Source organism: Arachis ipaensis, chromosome B06 (assembly GCF_000816755.2).
Source record: "Arachis ipaensis cultivar K30076 chromosome B06, Araip1.1, whole genome shotgun sequence".
In the NCBI taxonomy this organism is placed as follows: Eukaryota; Viridiplantae; Streptophyta; class Magnoliopsida; order Fabales; family Fabaceae; genus Arachis; species Arachis ipaensis.
The window spans coordinates 13,496,131-13,504,036 of NC_029790.2; positions in this window are offsets into that span (position 1 = coordinate 13,496,131).

Sequence of the window (7,906 nt, forward strand, 5' to 3'; positions counted from 1 at the left end):
CAATTTAGATATTTATTATTTTTAAATTATTAACATAATTTTAGCCTTATTATTAAAAATGTGCTTTTATTTTCTAAATTCGTTTTTTTTTTTACCAATTTTATTTTTTATATTTCAATTTTGCCCATTCCATCTTTTATCATCAAGCTTTATCCTTTTTTATCTCATCTAATTCATTTATCAATACTACCAACAAAACCAATGCCACTATCATCTACTGCCTTTCACTACAGAAAAAGAAAAAAGATGAAAGAAGGTGGAATAGCAAAAATGAGATAAAAATGACAAAATTAAAAAATTAAAATTAAAAAACTTAAAATTTTAATGAATTTAGAAGATATAAATAAAATTAAAATTTATTCAAACAATATAAATTAAATGTGATAAGTAATTTTAGAATATATATCAAACATATATGTACATACTTTATGTGGTAAAAGTATTGATATGATATATATATATTTTTTAAAAAAAAAATCAACTGCTGATGGAAATAATATAATCCACGTGACGTTTGTTATTTGTCCACTTTTTATCATGACGGTACGTATGAATTTATTATCGTACCAAAACAAACACAGATCGGATTCCACTTCTTCGAGCTCCTTGCGATTTCAATTTGGAAGGAATAGAAAGTTCGCACGAAGCATCAGCTATCGAGATCACATGCGAACCCACTCAGCAACCTACCGAGGTTATGAGCTAGGCTTTGCCGTATAACCAAGAGGGTCCTCCACCCATACCGCAGCCTGTAGCTGCACCGGGACCCGTTGACACCACCATAGACGAAGTAAAACAAAAAGTTTCCGCCTTTCTGAATTCATTTCGGAAACGTGCCTACTTCCATTTTTATAACGAGCACCTTTGATGAACTTAACCTCAACAATGCGTCCCCCTCAAAAAAGAAAAAAATTCTGTCAGGAAATAGAACGGCTAACGAGAGATCGACCGAATTCGGCCCAGGACGCGAAAGCACTTTTAACTTGGCCTGGAAAAATCCCCAAAAATTCAGATAAATTGGAAATAGCATTAAAGCCCCAAAAGACAGGGTGCCCGCGGGGCAGCACCAAACACAAGATGTGGAAAAACATCTTGCTTGTGCCATATGTACTGAGATTGCTCGGGAGACATGGTTACAAGTCCCGCCTTCCAATAGGTCAACGCCATGAGAATGGTTGAATTGAATACACGTTTTATCATTAATCCAATCTAAGCGGATGACACGTTTTAACTTAAGGCGTTGAAAGAGAAATTCTTATACCAGTCTTTCTTTACTGCTTAACTGGGCTTCTTTTAGAACGGGTAAAGGAAGGAGTTTTCCCTCCTAACAGCTTTCCACCAATCCGTCCGTCCCGGAAATTTCAGCAACCCATAACCACTCTCTAGTTTCGACCCGCATACAATACTTAAATTCTCGATGTAGGTGCTACATACATAGTCGGTTCTCATCCTTCAGAGACTACGAGTATAATAGGAGCATCTGTCGACAAAAGAATCACCCTAAGATGATCATCTCGTGGATATTGAGAACGAATCAAATCAGATGGTTCTATTTCTCAATCTTTTTTACCTCGGTTCCGCCGGAGCAAGTCATAAAGATTGAGAAAAATCGGTCATTCACAACCACTGATGAAGGATTCCTCGAAAAGTTAAGGATTAGTATCGTAATCCTTTTGAAAATTCTAAATCGAATGGATTCGGTCTTATACATACGCGATTGAATTTGTCTGGATACAACAAAATAATGTTATTAAATCTAATGAATGCATTCGCTCTAAGAAGTCCATTTTATTAGAATTTCGAACTTCTATGGCTCAACTCTTTAGTGTTTTTTTATTTCTTACGTGTTTATACTATTTAGACCGAACACCCTTGCCCTTTGTTATTAAAAAGAAACATTCAAAAAGTCATTTCATATGATCTATCGGAAGCCTATTTCAGTGTCATAAACTGTTTAGTTTTCGGTTTTTACACCGGAAATGTTTAAACAATATTTATGTTATGCAAGAATATATATATTCTAACTATCTGAAAAAAAAGACACTTTGGGATTGCTAAAGAATAGATGAAATAATAAAGCAACAGAACCATCATAGTATTTTATAAATACTTCAAACAATCTTCTTTCTTTTTTGATTACCTTCTTTGCGTATGTATAAGACCGAATCCATTCGATTTAGAATTTTCAAAAGGATTACTATACTAATCCTTAACTTTTCGAGGAATCCTTCATCGGTGGTTGTGAATGACCGATTTTTCTCAATCTTTATGACTTGCTCCTACGGAACTGAGGTCGAAAAGATTGAGAAATAGAACCATCTGATTTGATTCGTTCTTAATAGCCACGAGATGATCATCTTAGGGTGATCCTTTTGTCGACGGATGCTCCTATTATACTCGTAGTCTCTAAAGGATAAGAACCAACTATGTATGTAGCACCTACATCGAGTTCTTTACTTGGGCGGTTTAAATATCTCTATTCCGTACCTATTCATTTCTGAGTCTTTTGAAATAACTAAAGCATATGGAGTTTTTGGAACTACAATTGATATCTTTATCACATTAGCTAAAAATTATTTATTTTTGTTCCTTTCTATCACAGCAAGATGGACTTTGCCTAGGCTAAGAATGGACCAATTACTAAATCTTGGGTGGAAATTTCTTTTACCTATTTCTCTTGGCAATCTATTATTAACAACTTCGTATCAACTATTTTCACTGTAAAATATGGATCCTCTAGATTTGTAACTTGTCGCAAACAAGAGAAAGAAATAAAAACATGAGTTTAATTAGTCGATTTATTAGTGAACAAGAAAAAATATTATCTAGATGGGTGAATAGATTGACCTTAAAACAACAACGATTAATTACGATTGCTATAAAACAATCTCGTATTTTATCTTCGTTACCTTTTCTTAATAATGAAAAAAAGATTCTTAATAATGAAAAAAAAATTTAAAAAAATTGAGTCAACCGCTAGAACTACTACTACCGGTAAAAAAAAATTAAAGTTATTGTTCAAGTAAATTCAAATTGGAATTGAAACACAAATCAAATGTGGATTGATGTTTTGTTCGAATTTCAATTCCATTACATCATTATATCTAATGTACATAGTAGCTCCAATTTATTCTTTATTTCATCCATTTTTTGTATTGGTTCCACTAAAATATATATGTAATAATCCAAAAACAACTCTTATTTTTGCTTTTCAAATTTATGGGTTTCTGATTCTTAATATCAATCCCGGTATCATATAAAAAAATTGAGTAATACTTTTAGTATTTCCAAGAAGTAATTGATTAAATAGTTGGAATAGTTGTAATAGTTGGAATAGTTGTAATAGTTCCAAAATAGTGTAAAGTGCTTCGAATCATTGCTATTTGACTCGTACCTATTCTAAAAAAGTCGAGGCATTTCGAATTTTTTGTTGACACGGACAAAGTCAAGGAAAATCTCTGAAATTATTTCAATTTTGGACCTTGGACTACATCCCATTGCACTGATCGGGGGCGTTCGTAGTGACTGAGGGGGTCGAAGACCAAGAAGTGAGTTATTTATCAGCCAAGTATTCTATTCTTCTTACGGCTAGATCCAATCTCCTAGTCCCTGCGGAAAGTAAAAAGAATTTAAAGTTCTTCCTTTCGGGAAGGGAAGATTAGGAAAATCCTATTGAAGAACTTCGAATAGTCTTCAAGATTCTCTGTTTTCGACTAATAAATCACTTAATGAAAGTAGATTCTCTTTTCATTCATTTGAAAACGTCTATGATCTCTTCCCAAACCAAACATGAATCTTTCAATTCATTTGGCTCTCACACTCAATTACTTATAGGACAATTCTTCCTATCTTTTTAATGAGCCTATCCTCTCTTATTTTTATTTGTATTCAAATATTTATTTGAAATATATTGAAATTGATAACTAACACAAGACCGGGGGCACCCCTTCTCCCGAAGTTACGGGGCTATTTTGCCGAGTTCCTTAGAGAGAGTTGTCTCGCGCCCCTAGGTATTCTCTACCTACCCACCGGTGTCGGTTTCGGGTACAGGCACCCTTTTGTTGAAGGTCGTTCGAGCTTTTTCTGGGAGTATGGCATGGGTTACTTCAGCGCCGTAGCACCTGGTACTCGAACATTGGCTCGAGGCATTTTCTCTACCCCTTCTTACCCTGAAAAAGCAGGGGCACCTTGCGTCCTTGAACCGATAACCATCTTTCGGCTAACCTAGCCTCCTCCGTCCCTCGGGACCAAATTTGATCATTCTGAGCAAATCTAAAATCTTTATAGAGAGAACCAATCATTAGTTCCCACCCATGGGTCGAATGGAATCCTATACATAAATCTGTTAATAAAAGAATGGAAAAAACTTTTATTGTGTCACTTAAGTTATATAGGAATTCTCGAACCCATGAGTTAAGAATAAGAAGTTCTTGATTACCCATACTGGTTTCTAGTCTATCTCTTTCTATTTCTATATAGAAATATGGAAGGTTGAAAAATCATTATATAAATATATGGATTGAAAATTAGATAATAATCCAGAGATTGCAATAGATAATAAAAAACAGAAGATAATAAAAAACAGAGGTTTGTGATGATTTTTTTGATGATAAAGAAAGAGAATTCTTGGTTCAGTTCTCTACCTTAACGACAGAAAAAAGGATTGATCAAATTCTATTGAGTCTGACTTATAGTGATCCTTTATCAAAGAATAACTCTGGTTATCAAATGATTGAACAATCGGGAGCAATTTACTTACGATACTTAGTTGACATTCATAAAAAGAACTATGATTCATAGTTAATATTTCGACCTCGCAACCGGACTTTAATAAATTTTTATTAGAAGATACGTAAGTTAGGATAAATAAAAAAATTTCCGACTCCTCAGAATTTGGTGACTTCAACTCCACCAACAACTACTTTTGAATCTTTTTTTGGATTACATCCATTATCTCAAGCTCTGGATCGAACCAATCCATTGACCCAAATAGTTCATGGTAGAAAATTGAGTTATTTGGGCCCCGGAGGGGTGACGGGGCGAACTGCTAGTTTTTGGATACGAGATATCCATCCTAGTCATTATGGACGTATTTGTCCAAAGAATACGTATCTATTATTCACAATTCATATTCCTATTTCATTTTAATGAATATAGATTATGGATAAAAGATACTCATACAAATTCATCATGTGCCAGGAACCATATTTCCTATTAATGAAGCAAATTCAATGAAGCAACAACTGGTACCATAGAGAAGCGGCCATAAATTGGATAGTCTTGACCAATTTGAAAGATCGTTTAATGTAGTTGAAATAACTAAATTTTGGGTTGTTCGATCAAGTAAGGGAAATTCAATGGAATTCATAACTGTCTAAATGTTTTTTTTATTATCTAAATATTCAAGAATTAAGTCCATTCTAATGCCCGTTTATGCATGCAAAGAGTTCGTTGTCGGGCGATCCCGTTGATGAGGTTGCTTGCGTCTATGATCGTGCCAAAGGGCAGAGCTTTGTTTTAAGCACTTATTATTGGGTGAGCTAATACGAGTAGTTACAAATCGGATGCTACCAAAAAATGATATTCATCTATTGTATTTTAATGGTAAGAGGAAAAACTATGAAAAAATAGTGGTTCAATTCTATGCTGTTTTATAGGCAGTTAGAATACACCACTAAGCTTGGTCTGTATTCATATTAACTCCGCTCTTTATTCAAGTAGTTTTTTATTGGCAAAATTACCCGAAACCTATGCTTTTTTGAATCTAATTGTAGATATTATGCCAGTAATACCCTTACTCTTTTTTCTTTTAGCTTTTGTTTGGCAAGTTACTGTAAGTTTTCGATGAAATAGTCAATTGGAATAAATATCCTAAAAAAATTCAGAATTTATTCGTGTTTGGATGTGAATGAGTCGAATTACTTATCCCCCAGTCTATTAGTGAACTATCTCTCCAGGGATTGTGAAAGATGTTCCACTAGAAATATTCTTGTTATTGCTTCGACTCATATTCTCCAAAAAGTGGATCCCGCTCTAATAGCTCCGAATAAATTAAATACATGCATTAAGATACGAAGACTTTTTATTCCACAACAACGAAAGCACTTTTTTACTCTTTCATATACTAGGGGATTTCACTTGAAAAAGAGAATGTTCCATACTAATGGACTCAGGTGTATAACCATAACTATGGGTTATTTTTGCTACTTTAGCTTCGGCTTATATAGGTGAATCCATGGAAGGCCATCATTAACTTAACAAATTTAGGAAATAGTCTTTTTTTTTGTCCCAGGTCCTGCATCCACCAAGAAAAATTCTTCCCCTAAGCGTAAAACTTCAGATTGTAAGGCCTTTCTACTACGTAAGAATAAACTGGAATTAGATCTTAGAAATGATGGACTCAAATAGATGCTCATCATAAGTTTGATTCCCCTCTCTTACTGTTCTATTGATCAGAAGCATCCAGATCCTTTTCTATTTCTTCTATATGGTAGAGTTAAAACTAAAAAAAGATATCCCCCTTCCCTATGTTTTCTCACGTTTTCAATAAAACCCTCTTGTAAAAGCATTTTAGCAATGTTTTCAGTAATGTTAGTAAATGGTATTAGAATCCTCTTCCATTTATGTCAGCATTTCGTATAGAGGCTGGACGAAACCAAGAAATAACTCCTCACATACGAAATTATAGAGGGTCCCCTTTAAGATCAAACAATTCCATCGAATTGAGTATGATTGTATGTGTGATAGCATCTACTATACCAGGAATATCAATGAACCCGATTATTGAAATTGCTCAGGATACCCTTTTTTAGCTTCTAGAATCTATTTCTTAGTTCAAGATCCGACCCCTCTTATCTTACTAACTGGAATCAAAGAATTAGTAGATCTGTTCCGCCCAAAATGGGAATGGACTAAGAAAAAGGGAGGATTAAAAATGCGAGATCTTAAAACATATCTCTCCGTGGCACCAGTGGTAAGTACTCTATGATTCGGAGCTTTAGCGGGTCTATTGATCGAAGTCAATCGTTTTTTCCGGATGCATTGATATTCCCTTTTTTTTTTTAATTATAGTTACTGTTCGCAGGAGGCGTAACGATCTGGGTACTGTCTCGGAGAGAGGCTCGGTGAAATAGACATGTCTGTGAAGATGCGGACTACCTCCACCTGGACAGAAAGACCTTATGAAGCTTCACTGTTCCTTGGGATGAACTTTGGGCTTTTCATGCGCAGCTTAGGTGGAGGGCGAATAAGGCCTCCTTCCGGGGGGCCCGAGCCATCAGTGAGATACCACTCTGGAAGAGCTAGAATTCTAACCTTGTGCCAGGACCTACAGGCCAAGGGACAGTCTCAGGTAGACAGTTTCTTTGGGGCGTAGGCCTCCCAAAAGGTAACGGAGGCGTGCAAAGGTTTCCTCGGGCCAGACGGAGATTGGCCCTCGGCGTTAAGAGACCCTCCTGGCCCCACCCTAGACACTCTAAGATCCTTTTTCAAACCTGCTCCCATTTCGAGTCAAGAAATAGATAAATAGACACATCCCATTGCACTGATCGAGAGCGTTCGTAGTGATTGAGGGGTCGAAGACTAAGAAGTGAGTTATTTATCAGCCAAACATTCTATTCTTCTTACGACTTTTATTCATCTAGATTGATTCTAAATTGGCTTTTTTTACCCCACTCTAATAAAATAAACAAAGAATAAAAATGATTATGAATTCACTATGGTATATACATATACCGTTATATAAATATAACTTTGATGTATTTTCTTATAGATTTTATAATTAATATATATATATAGGTTGCCCGGGACTCGAACCCGGAACTAGTCGGATGGAGTAAAAATTGGATTTGTTAATGAATTTAAAAAGGAAGATCTTTTATCCATACCAAATTCAAAAGATGTCAAA